General features: G+C 43.7%; 1 pseudogene; it reads left to right on the forward strand.

Moving 5' to 3' along the window:
* The first annotated feature begins 12,315 nt into the window (after positions 1 to 12,315).
* LOC104291062 overlaps positions 12,316 to 13,381 on the forward strand; it is a 3,186-nt pseudogene continuing 2,120 nt past the window's right edge.

Raw genomic sequence — 13,381 nt, forward strand, 5'->3', positions numbered from 1 at the left:
GAAATGTGCATGGTATGGCTGAGAAGCCCCATCAATATCAGCACAAAGACTCACCAGTTAATCTGTAATTTCTGAATGTACCAAGCTGTGGTTAGGCCTTTCCCCATGGACAGCTCAGAATTGAAAGGACAGGTGTTTACAGCAACTACATTTTATTTTAGACTGATTTTAACAGGAAATTTGCAATACGTTATAAAAAAAAAAGGTTGTGAACCTGGTGAGTTGAAAGCAAGCTTTGAGTCCATGAGGACTTCTAAAAGATACTTTGAATCCCTGATTAAGTTTAACTATTCCCAGACTTTCTTGCATAGTGCCGTCTTTTTGGCATCTCCATAAATAAGCTCAGTGACTGAGAATCAGTGGGCAGAAGAAGAAAAACTGTTTTGCTTCACAAGTGTTTATTTTTTTTCCTTTAGCAGATATTTTGCACCAGAGTACAGGACCATCTCCAAGGCATGGGTTAATGCAGCTGTACAATATGTGATCATACTTTGGATGGATGTCTATCCCCTGGTTAGAAGTAGTTGAGAATCTCAATTTCTATCGTTTTTGTATGTAAAGAGCTCTAATGGAATCTTTCTGCCCTGCAGTTAATGTTAAACACACCTTTCAGCAGTGAACACTTCTACCCCATTGAGCTCTGAAACCTCTATGGACCTGCTTGAGGGTAGGAAGGCTATACAGAGGGATCAATCTGGACAGGCTGGATCAATGGGCCGAGGCCAATGGTATGAGGTTCAACAAGGCCAAGTGCCAGGTCCTGCACTTAAGTGACAACAACCCCATGCAATGCTACAGGCTTGGAGAAGACTGGCTGGAAAGCTGCCTGGCAGAAAAGGACCTGGGGATGTTGATAGACAGCAGGCTGAATATGAGTCAGCAGTGTGCCCAGCTAGCCAAGAAGGCCAACAGCATCCTAGCCGGTATCGAGAATAGTGTGGTGAGAAGGACTAGGGAAGCGATTCTCCCCCTGTTCTTGGCACTGGTAAGGTCCCACCTCAAATACCGTGTTTAGTTTTGGGCCCCTCACTACAAGAGACATTGAGATTCTGGAGTGTGTCCAGAAAAGGGCAATGCAGCTGGTGAGGGGTCTGGAGAGCAAGTCTTATGAGGACTGGCTGAGGAAACTGGCGTTGTTTAGACTGGAGAAAAGGAGGCTCAGGGGAGACCTTATTGCTCTCTACAATTACCTGAAAGGAGGTTGTTACAAGGTGGGGGTTGACCTCTTCTTGCTAGTAACAAGTGACAGGACAAGAGGAAATGGCCTCAAGTTATCCCAGGGGAGGTTTAGATTGGATATTAGGAAAAATTTCTTCACCAAAAGGGTTATCAAGCATTGGAATAGGCTGCCCAGGAAAGTGGTTGAATCGCCATCCCTGGACGTATTTAAAAGATGTGTAGAGGCGGTGCTTAGCATGGTTTAGTGGTGGTTTTGGCCGGGTTAGGTTGTTGGTTGGGCTCAATGATTTTAAAGGTCCCTTCCAACCCAGACAATTCTATTATTCTATGACTTAAGTAGAAAGAGTCCTACAGAAACACCCCATGCTGTGTGCCCAGGTTTCCAGCCAGAGGAAGAGAGGGATCTGGAAGAGAGAACCAACTCTTATCCCAAGGTAGAGTTCGTACAAAGATGAGATTGTGACAGCCCATCTAGGAAATGGGGAGTGGTCTTGGACAGCACAGCATGGACATAACAGATGCAAACCATTAGAGACCTACAAATGGGGAACGGAAGACAGTTAGGCTTCAGTTCTACACTGGCTCTACACTGGCACTGCAGGGAGAGGCTTTTTCTTTAGCTGAGTCTTTTAAGAAAATAAGAAAGCAGGATGGTTGAAGGGGAGAGCTGAAGAAAAAGGAATCATCCTGAGAGGCACAACCCTCATGTCACATGCAGGGAAGCTCATTACTGCCCCACTCTGGATCACGTGTGGGAGTTGCACAGCACTGCAGACAAGGGGAAGTGTGTACTCCCTGCCTCTGAAGTACTGCATCCCTTCTTTGGCTCTGTAAAAGTAGCATGGTGAGTTGAGAAGCAGTATGGATGCACTGGGAAAATGTAAGCTCCCAGCACACTGGCAGGGAAGCAGGAGAGATGTGGCTAAGGGAAGAGGAGGGAATGTCAGTCTTGGATACAAGATATGAGGGGTGGGAAGGAAGGAATGACTGCTAAGATTTAAAACCAAGAAATTCCTCAAAACACAACTTGCAAATGTATTACCAAAGCTAAGGTAGAAGAAGACATCAGTTAACTCACCTACAGCCAAGTGAGGTACATGAAGTCTGGGTCTTTGTTATGTCTTTTCTTCCTTGCTTTTGAATCTCTTCCAGACTTCTCTGGAGAGATTCATTGTTTTGCTTCTGTAGCTCCCTGCAGGACACAAATGTTAATAAGCGCAAGCACAGCACGCAGGGCTGAATCCATCGGGAGAGATGGGGACTGCATGGCAGATCAGCTTCCCTCCTGCTGAGTGACATGTGATGCTCATTGAACTCTGGGCTGTGGGGGAGCCCCTTTACTCTACTTGGTCAAATCCAGCCCTGATGCTGAAATATTTTCTTAGCTCTCCTGGTCAGTGGAGCTGCAGCAAACAATAGGCTTTAGCAAATCATGGACAAATAGAAAGGCAGAGCCTAATTCCTGTATATGCTAGACTAATCTGATATTACTGGGTTCTTTATGGAGTTGGGTTTTTTGTTAATTTTTTTAAAAATAGTATCCAACTGGTTTTTTTAAGCTAAAAGTGAGAGTAGTGAATATGTTCTGCAGGGATATTAGCCAGAAGAGTGCCTTCCACGGGTATGTTGAACATTACTGAGCTGACTTTCCAGCTCATGAGTGACACCTCCTGCCAAGGTATGATATAGTTGCCGTGACACTGATTTAGGACTAACACTGTATTTAGTGCTACTGTGAAACGTCTCATGCTAAAAGAGCGCTGAGAAGAGCAGACAAGACAGGCTTTGTGCGTTCTGAGGCGGCCTGAAGTGCTGCTCTAGCTGTAACATTCAGTGGTAGTGTTGCAAAAACAGTTTTACTAGCTTATGTGAATTCTTCAGACCTACTTTGTCAACCTGTTGCTTTCCTCTGGTCAATGAGCCCAGTTACTTGCTGTCCTTTTTAGCTCACTTTGAACAAGGGCTGGTCTTTTGATATGCTGCTGCCATCTGGTACATGAGGCCTTGGGAGGAAGAAAGAGCCTTGCATCATCTTGGGCTTACAGAGTGCCACCAGGCTAGTTTACAGACCTACTGCATGCGATCAGTTGCAATACAGGAAAGTAAGGGGTCCCAGCTTCAAATTCTCTAATGCTCCTGAAGTTACTCTTATTTTTGCTGCACTTGGAGAAGAAGCAGGGAAGGGGGGTAGCTCTTTCACTGGCCTGTAGCATAACTGACCTTTGCAAAACCCCTAGTACTAGTCCAAACTTAAGAACAAACAAGTGATTGTCAGATAGGAAGGCTGATTCTACTAGAAACATGTAATTTTATTGTTCAACTTGAGGAAAATGCTCCTTTTGCTATTCTTGTGAACTTCAGGAGCCTGAGCTAGACACTGTTTCTAGGCTACAATGAGAAAATACCTATACCTTCTCCCCTGCAAGAGAACATGCACAGACCAAGGTTTACACTATCCTTTCCATGTGCAGCTGTTGGAGACCAGCAGGCTGTAACTTGGTGGCCCTGCTGGGCTAGGTGCTGCTGCCTCATGTCGCTCTGATGTGGCCTTGTGCGAGTTGGGGTGAAATGTGCTACCTTGGGTTCCAGGCATACTCTGCAGCTCCAGGGGCAGTCAGCATGGCAAATGGATGCAGGGAGAGCTTGAAAGGTTGAATCCAGTGGTCTTGGAAGGACAATTCATAGATTAGTATGTCTGCAGAAGCTATGGGCCAAGCCAAATTAGCGTACTCTTTTGTGGTCAGCAGAAAGTAAGATAACTGCTTCAGAGATCCTAATGGATAAATAAGCACAGCTTTCCTAGCAGTTTTTGTCTGGGCTGCTTAGCCCACCCATCTTCTTAAAGTGGCCATCTCTGCTGCCCAGATGTTTCAGTTGTCCATGCAGTAGCTGAACTGCTGCATTTTACAGCCCTGTATATACTGGTGTAGCCTGGGGATTATGGTCTGCCGTAACATCCTGGCTGTTCACATGGCAGCTCCTGAAATGTCTGGACAATGGGGCAGGAAATGCTGAGAAGCAGTGGGCAGTTGAGATAGCAACCATTATGTCCATCTCGGGCTTGGATGTCCCTCCTCATGCATCAGAAATCTTCTGGATCCTAAAACCCTCTAGGATGTGACTTAGGCTCCCTAAGTATCTATATATCTTGGTAAAGCTAGTGCTTGATCTTCAAGGAGATCTAAACAAAGACTTCAGAAGTGATGGGGGATAACAGGAATCTCCACCATTTTACTTTGGTGGGAAACGGGGCTGCGGAAGATAAGCAATCGTGAGATCCACAGAAACAGAATTTTGAGATGGGCTGGATTCCAGATCTTTGAGTCTAGAACTTTTAAGGAGGCATAAGCTGTGCTCCAAGAGCTACTGTTAATGAAAACAGCAGGTTTAACCTCTTTAACTAGGGCTTTGCAAAATAAAGTACTCTTAGTTTCCAAATTCAGCAAAGCATTTCTGTTCCTTTATCATAGAGTGGGAATGATCTTAAGCCTATGGTTAAAACTAAGCAGTGTTGTTGGCTGAAATGGAAACTTGAAATCTTGATAATAATGGCTTATCTTCCTTTTCAGAAAATTTTGTAACTTTGCTACCTCAAGACCATCATGAAGTATCCCTGAGTCCACTAGAGACAGGATCGAGGCAAGTGCACAGTAACATGAGATGAACAGAAAGACTGTTTCTGTTCGTTGTCTTTGCTTGCATAACACTGAAATATATATCAAAGCTAAAAAAACTCCCCCCCCCCCCCCCCAAAAAAAAAAACAACAACAAAAAAAAACCACCAAAACCCACTATGGGAAGCACCTTGAGTAGCTGGAAAACTTCCAAGAAAATATCACTCCTCTGCAGTGTATGGTGTGCACTCAAAACGCAGATTAAAAATATCCTGTGTTGGAAATTCCTAGAGAAAAGGATCCCTGCCCATAAGGAGCATGACAGTAAAAATATACAGTGTAATGTTCACAGCAAAAGGAGGGAGAGCTGATCCACCCACTTATCCCAGGAGCAGAGGGGAAGATCCTTCCTTCGAACCTACTTGTTGTGAAATGCCCCTACATGGCATCTAGTGGCGTTTCTATTTCTTGACATGGGAAAATTCAACTAAGAGAGGTTACGTCCAAGGCCGTTCTGATGCATGTAACTGTGAGCTGGAGTGTAGCTCTAGCCCTTCCTGGACATGACGTGGCAGTCCGTCATTAATATTACAGTAAGTATGACTGAGGTAAAAAAAAAGTGCACCAGAAACACTGTGAATTACATGTGAATCATCTATTATAGTTGATTACAATTCCACAGAAACTTTTAATGGTTGCTTGGGAAACATCAATAAAGTCTGTGTTACTGAAAATAAAATCTACATATCCCAGCACAAATGCTCTTTTGTTAAATAGCTGGGCCATATAGAATGTTTTCTTGTGACTTGAGTCATGAATTAAAAATTATAATAACTCCTCTATTTTTTTAAAGGGCAATTACACTCATGGCTAAAGATATGCTGCTAGAGAAACTTGCTCTGAACATAGGCAGGGCCCTTGTGAAGCAGGCTGTAGCTCCTCGGACCTGCGTGGCCTCCTTTGCCACTCCACATTAGTGGTAATTACAACACACTGGTGGGAATGCTTCTCTCTAAAGCACTATCCCAAAGGCCCAGGAGCTGGGTTACATCTTAGTGTGGTTGTGAGTAGCTGAACTGCCCTTTTCTTGCCTCCTCCTGGTGCACTGCAAGATACAGGAGGAGATGAATAGTTCAACTTTTTTTGATGTTCAAAGAGAGAAGGCTGGAGCTAGTTTGCTATTACTAATGGGGCAAAAGCAAAAGGGGCAAATGACTTGAGTTTAAAATGTAACATCTTTTTTTTTTTTTTTTTTTTTTTAAGGCACAGATGTTATAGGGTCCAAATGCATTATGTCTTTATGGAGTGGGAGATTCCTTCCACTTTATTGCTCATAGCACACCAGTCTAGGCAGTAGACTGGTGGGAGAATGGGCCGATAGCTTACCATTGCTATGGCCAAAGCTAGGAGTCACTGGTACCACTGAACTGGTACCTCTTTATTGGTGGACTCTCTCAGCCCTATAGGGCAGAAGATGTCAAAAAGTTTGGGGTAGCTTCTGCAAGCTGTGATGCTAGCAATGCTGAAAACCTTTTAAGTATCTTTGTGAATGGGATACCACTTTAAGACTAGGGATAAATGTAGGTATTAGTGTCAGGGCAGGATAGAATTGAAGAGTTTTAACTGGTGAAAACTCTGCAGGGCCAAGATGAGATTTGATCAGTAAAGCTGGAGTATCTCCTTTTTGTCTACTAAAGGAGGTTTTTTTTGTATCCATCTGGTTGTTCAGTTGCAGTTGTCTGCTGTATCCAGTTTTGCATTGACCAAATACAGAGTTTCTTCTTCTGGTAGCCTGGGGATAATTTTCAGCAGAGGTCCCACAGAGGAACAGCACAACAGAGCCAAACAAGCTGCTGCTTCCCTTTGAAGAACAAAACCGTCTCCCTGAAGGTCAGCTACTGAAGACAAAGAGCTTTTATGTGTCTGTGCTTTCCCTGCACTAGCACTTTGTTTGCTTGGGTTGGCAAAGACCCACACCAGTGTGCAGGCCAGAAAGGAACCATGAAGTCCATGGTCAGCCAAGCACTTAGGTCAGAAGGAGGCACGGCAATAAAAAGCCTTCATAAACCACTAAACCCAGGAGAATATCATTCAAATATTCTAGCATGCAGGGGGTGACTTTTTTTGACTAAAAAGAGAGAGCAGGGATTTTAGAAGTAGGCCTTATGCTGCTAGAGGTTTCTGACCCCAGTGGTGGTGTAATGAGGGAAGCATCAGGAGGTTAAAAATAGTAAGCACCTTTCCTCCCCTGCCTAGTCTCAACATCCCTTGTTTTTTCATGATTACATTCAGTCTGTCACAATTCCTTCTGTGAGATGATGGGCAGCAAAGGAGGTTTGGCTCGTGTGTGAATGGTTTCTGTCTGTATTTCTCTGTACTTCTTGCTTTTCCTCTGTGCTTTTGTTCTGGCAGGCCATGGCATGGAAGGGGTGTCTCCTTCCATGAGCACGTCTCTTAATAGTCATCCCACACATCTCCTTACATGTGTGCTCATGTCTCCTTCCCTAGTAGCTGTTGCTCTTTCTTAAATATGTTTGAGTAGAGGTGCCATGTGCTCCTCTGGCTGAAGTTTTGGCTCATGCCTGGCTGCTTACATGGGTTTCTGAGTTGACTGGAACAGGGCAGTTCATCATCTCCTCCCATATAGACCACCACTGCAACCTTTGCTGCCTAAACTCTGCCTAACACCTACCACAGCACTCGTCTGAGTTTGCATGAAAGCAGTAATCCCTGCAATTTATGCTCGATATAAACAGAAAGGTATTTGAACTTGGATGCAGAAGTTGTCCTGACATCTAAAACTGCTCAGGTCTTACAAGCTGCCTGAGACCTGACAGATCATTTCACATGGAGGTTTCATTCCCAAAGAGTGGGGATGTGACTTGTCTGGAAGGTCTTAAACCGTATCAGAGGGAAGCAGGAGGCACACACTCTGCTGCCTGTCTTGAGAGCTGACTAGACCCAAACAACTCTGGTGTATGGGCTGACAGCAGGCTGTGTTGTCAGACCACTTTGTCCAAGGAAACAGCCTCCTTCTCTCTGGAGGCTTTTTAACAGCAAACAATGACCCAGACTGTGCCACTGATTGGCTAGGACAGAAATTAAATGACTTACCCAAAGTCAGATAGTCTAATCTAATCTTCAAATCGGGATAATGTTACCTCTTATCTCTGCAATAATTGAACTATAAAATCTTGTGTAAGTTTTCTGTTACCATAGTATGATTTGGCACAAGGGTACTTCCAGACTCTAAAGCATTGTTTCCCTGCAGATGCACAGGTAACACAGATGACCTTGCAGTCACAGCATTGCTGGTTTGTTCTGTTTAATCTGTGTGTCCACCTTCCATAGGACTGCAATGCACTGCAAGTAAAAATTGGCTGACTACTGCTTTCTTATTCTCCTCTTTTTCACACTGCAATAAAGGGAGAATTGAAGGTGCTCTGACAGGTGCCATCTCTGATCCTTTTTTTGGGATCCAGGAAGGATTCCTAGGATGTAGATACTGAATCTCCTTGAACAGTGTCATGTAATGGCTATGCAAGAGACAGAGTACCCTTCCTTCTGAGAGTTGGCTTCTCTAAACATAGCACTGATTGTATGAAGCTGCCTAAACATGACCCCAGATTAAAACCTGCAGTGTTGGCACACTCTGCTAAGCAGCATACAGTAGCTTACCAAAAAAACATGGAGGCATGGAAGGAAGTCTGTCTTGCAGGGTTAAGGTGTCTAGCCAAATTTCACATCTCTAGTTCCCCTGACAAATGCCTTATCTCAGACCTACAGCACGCTTTTTTAGCTGGAAGATTTATCAGTTTACAAGGGAATGAGTCAAGGAGACCATGAAGGATCTGCAGAGTCCATAAAAAAGAGGAGGACAGAAAAACTGTAGCAAAGAAGTGGGCTGTGCAGAGAGAGTTTTACTTGTTTATACAACTGCTTACAGGGTATACTGCTGTGATGGATGCATTCAACCACTTAACCAAACTAGCAGTAGTTTGGTTCAGGCTCCAAAGGTGGTAAAGGCCTGAGCCATATCCAGGGCAAGAACTCCTGTAGTTTCAATCTGTTTTCTCTGAAAACCCACAAAGGAGCAGAGTGACACAGTTAGTATTGACATATATGAGCTTGGAACGCCAATCATGCAATTAACCCAAGAACAGCAGGTGGCTTTTCCAAGACTCATTTATCAAGGAACAAGTTGTGGGTACAAGGAGTCTCATGCATACCTTTCCCATTGCATGTAATTTGACTACGTGCCAACTATTTTATTACATAGATATATGACAGCCCAAGTGAGCCTTCTTTGAGCTCTGCCTACTAGGCAGAGTGGCTGCATGGCTGTGATCTTCCCTTGAGCTGGGATGCCTCCCAAGGTTGCTGCACAAGGCAGAGAGACCTTTTACCAACAGCACATCTTTGGTAAGCAATTGATATGGTGCATAACCTTGTAGTATGGTAACTTTGATTTGTGACTTGGTAACTTTGATTTGTGTCTTTGTAGTTTTGAATCATCGGTCAAACGATTGTGCCATGCAGTAATAGAGTGAACTTTGTTAAGTTGCACGTTTACAACATCATATTACAACCACTTTTGCTAATACCTTTGAAAGTGGTTCTTTAAGTGATCTAAATCACTTAGTAGTGTAGTCAGCAGGATCCTAAACCGGGATTTGCTACAACTGCCCAGCAAAGCAACTTTGGCTCCTTGGTGAGGCCAAGCAGTGCAAGGAAGCACCAGAGGTAGCTAGCAGAGGTTAGGTACTGTTCCCTGATGATTTCTGGTTTGAAACCTGAGTTGCCTGGGGAAGAAGACTGGGCACAGACAAAGTACTTTGGCAGCCAGATGACAATACCAAAGGAAAACACTAACTTCAGATAAAATCCACACTGCCGTACCTAGCCTGTGGTCTGGAATGCTACCTGAATGCTTATATTCTGCTGTAACAAGGAGATGCATGAGAGTTTATTGTAGGTTGTTGCCAGCTATCTTCTATGTATCCGCAACCACTGCTGGTCTAACAGTAGTGACTGCTTTCCATAGAATGAGGTGCCTTCCTTTATTAGTATGGGAGACCTGGAATAAACACGAGCTGTAATAATAGACCCCCACGCAATAAGATCTGCAAGCAACTAAGAATGCCACACTGCAGCTTTGACACACACTCTTAAGACAAGCAGCGGGATTGAAGTACCCTATGGATAACTACAACTGCATATGGAGGCTGTACACCTTGTTATGACGCTGAAACGCCACCCACAAGGCTCTATGCCGTAATGGCAGATGTGAGAAGGGAATAGTTCAACAGTGTTTACTCTGAGCGAGAAGAGAAATAATCCATGTGTGGATTATTTCTCTTCTTCCCAGAATGCCAGCCCAATGCACTACAAGCTGGAAACAGGCCACTAAAAGTAAGAGAGATCTTTACTCAGGCCCCTATTAGAGATGCTGAAAAACCAACAAATCACATTTGCAGAGCTCTGCCAGTGTGTTGCTGAGGGCCTCATGCTGTAAATCTCAAATATTTGTTCAATAGGAATGCTGTTCTGTGAAGACAGGTAAAGAGAGAGGTTCAGCTTTCAGAAGTAGTATTCTTTAAAGTGAATGTATGAAATACAGCTCATATCCCGTTCCTTTGATCTCTGAAACAGCTTTCACTTGAACTCCTAGTATTGTTTCATGGTGGTCCTGAAACTTGCTCACCATTTTGCACTTGATACAACATAAGCAACCTATACACATGCATAGGACCATCTACTGAAACTGCCTATTTTGTTTTCTAAGGCTGAGCAAAACTTAATGGCTACCTGATAAAAACAAAATGGATTTGTAGTATTTGCACTGTCTGTATACTGTGCGTTCAATAAACAAAGACATCCAGTGTACAGGGAGTGTTTCTAGGTAGGTGCCGTAGAGCAAAAGATATTGCTGTCTTTCTTGCCTTCTTACCATTAATATTCCAGCATATAAAGAAAATATCATAGCTTCTCTCTCAATTCAGTTGGGATACATGTATTGGCTGTGAGCTGCAAAATTCCTGTATGGTGTTTTGAACAAGAAGATTATTAGCCTGGTGTTATAAATGCAAAAAGTAGTCCTTTGCTTCATGCACTGCTGCTTTTACTCCATTTTCACACTGGTGTAACCCACTGCAAGGGCGGGGCATTAGCTTTGCAGTACTCCCATTTTCTCTCATCAGTGTAGTCTGAGCATCCAAGTCACTTAGCCGCAGCAAAGCAACACTGAAGGCTAAGTTGTAATGGACCTAGAAAGATGGAAGAACTTTATGTGTTTTGTTTTACTATAAATGTTTGACTGACGGATGACAGAAAGACCAAAGAAATGCAGGGAAACATGAGCTGGAGCCCAGTGTTGTCTCAACTACACAGGGTGCTTCACCAGTTGTAAGACATTTGCTGAGGTTTGAGCCACAAACCCAGGAAGACTTTCTCAGCTCAACTGAAAGATGCTTTGTTATGCACAGACAGCTTTAGTTTGTGAAGAATTCCTTTTGGTGACTTGAACTTTATCAAACGTCCTCTGTGGATGAGTTTGTCTTGTTTAAAAATCAGCAAAAGCTTGAATTATCTGAATTATCTTGAATTATTATATTACACCTGGATGCTATTCACAGCCAGTATCTTTAGATACTCAATTCAGTAATGGGCTTTTATTGATCGTTGCAGGAACAGGTTATTTAGCTGTACCAAACAGCCATCCTTTAGCATTCTCAGTAGCCCTGCAGTTAAAGAGGATAGGAAGTAAGAAGCCTGGTGATTACCACGTCATCTAGAAAGGTGGGCTGCCTTGTCCTCTTGGACCAAATTAATTTTCTTGTAGTCCAAAGCCAACATAATCTACCCTTAAAGTAATAAAATAACTCCAAATTACAACTGGTTCTAAGCAATCCAGTGCATAAGAAATGTAATAGATGACTCTAAAGCTAGTGCAAAACCGGGGCTAAATTTGCTATGATTCAGGGCTAGGAATCTGCTGCAGGATTTCTCACAGACACCACCTAAGTAGGAAAGCTGTTAGTTTTCTGCATCACTGCTAATCTTAGCTTCCCTCAAACCACACTGCTGTCTTCCCCAAAGGCTCCGAAGAATAGGAAGAAGTACAAATATGAATCAAGTATTTCAAGTCTGGGGACTCACAGGAGGATTTCACTGTATAGCCAACAGACTGAAAGATGCTTCACTGGTGCTTGTTCTTCCCATTGAGGGGAGGCCCGATACTGCAATCTTTCCTCAGACTAAGTACTACTGATCCATCCAAGCAGTTCTATGGAAGATGGGCACAGGACTTGTATGGAATACACAGGACACTGCTTACAGCCCCAAGGAGTTGTGTGCCGGGCACTCCTGTGTCAAAGAGCATGACACACTGCTTCATGAACTAGGAGACCCCTTACAGACAGCAGCTGCACTAGCTGCACAGCAAGGGAGGAACTCTGCACCTCCCTGGTCACTCCCACTGACACAGAGCGAGTTCTGGGCTGTGATATCTCTACTGTCACATATGCCGTCAGGTCTCACGCTGCAGACTCCACGTAAGAAAATGAAGAGCATCTCAAAGGAAGTCTGTTCATACTTTCCAGCAAGAGAAGACTAAGGTTTTACAGTTGTCATCCAGCTAGGTCGTACAACCCTTTGCAATGAAAACAAGTCCATTTCAAATGCAATGAAGGCATTTGTAGGCAGTTACTACTTACAGGAGTTTTTCAATCTCTCTCTTTAGGCGTTTTCTTTCCATACTCCGGCTGTCACTGTAACGTAAGCTCAACAGGATCTAGGAGAGAGAAAAGGGCATACTACCAAGTATCTCTGTCAGTAAGCAAATCTGAATCACAGATAAAGAGCATGGGACACTTGGAGACCCCCTACAAAAATCTGGCCAAAACCAGTTCCCAGATAGGATTACAATAGAAGCTGAGAAAAACCTAGTCAAGAAAGAGAAGATAACGTGCACAGTACTGAAAGTGAAGGTAAGGAGATTGGTAATGGGAAATGGACAGAAAAAGCTTATTTAGGATGAGCATCAGTCTTGAGTGTCAGCTTGCAGGGTGCTTGCATCCCCATCACAGTGATGTATATTCTCTCATATAATGCAAGCTATTGACCTCACAGTGCTGCACCCCGTGAGACAAGAGGAGAAGGGAGAGGCTGCAGCCGCCCTGGTGCAGATAAGCACCCAGAATAGTGCTGTCATCAGAGACATATGCATTCCTCTTACAGAAGCATGATACCCCAACACTAGTGTCCCCGGACCTGTGATGAAGATCTACAATATTTGCTTTCAAAGGCTGGAGGTTTTTTGGGGAAAGACAAAAGGAACCCTCTACTTCTGGAATAGAAGTGTACTTTTCAACTCAACAAATAAGACATACTGCTTTTCAGATGAACGACGACAAGATTCATGAGAGATGTGGTAAAGATGCCATTCATGACATTGTCTTCCGGTGTGACATCATCTGTTTGTTGACTGCTGCCAGCATTTTGTCTGTGTGTGTCATATTGCCTGTGGACCTATCAGACGATCTACTTGATAAAGATCCTTACGGTTTTCACAGAATCATAGAATGGTT

This window comes from Charadrius vociferus, unplaced genomic scaffold (genome assembly GCF_000708025.1).
Source record: "Charadrius vociferus isolate BGI_N301 unplaced genomic scaffold, ASM70802v2 scaffold147, whole genome shotgun sequence".
NCBI classification, from domain to species: Eukaryota; Metazoa; Chordata; class Aves; order Charadriiformes; family Charadriidae; genus Charadrius; species Charadrius vociferus.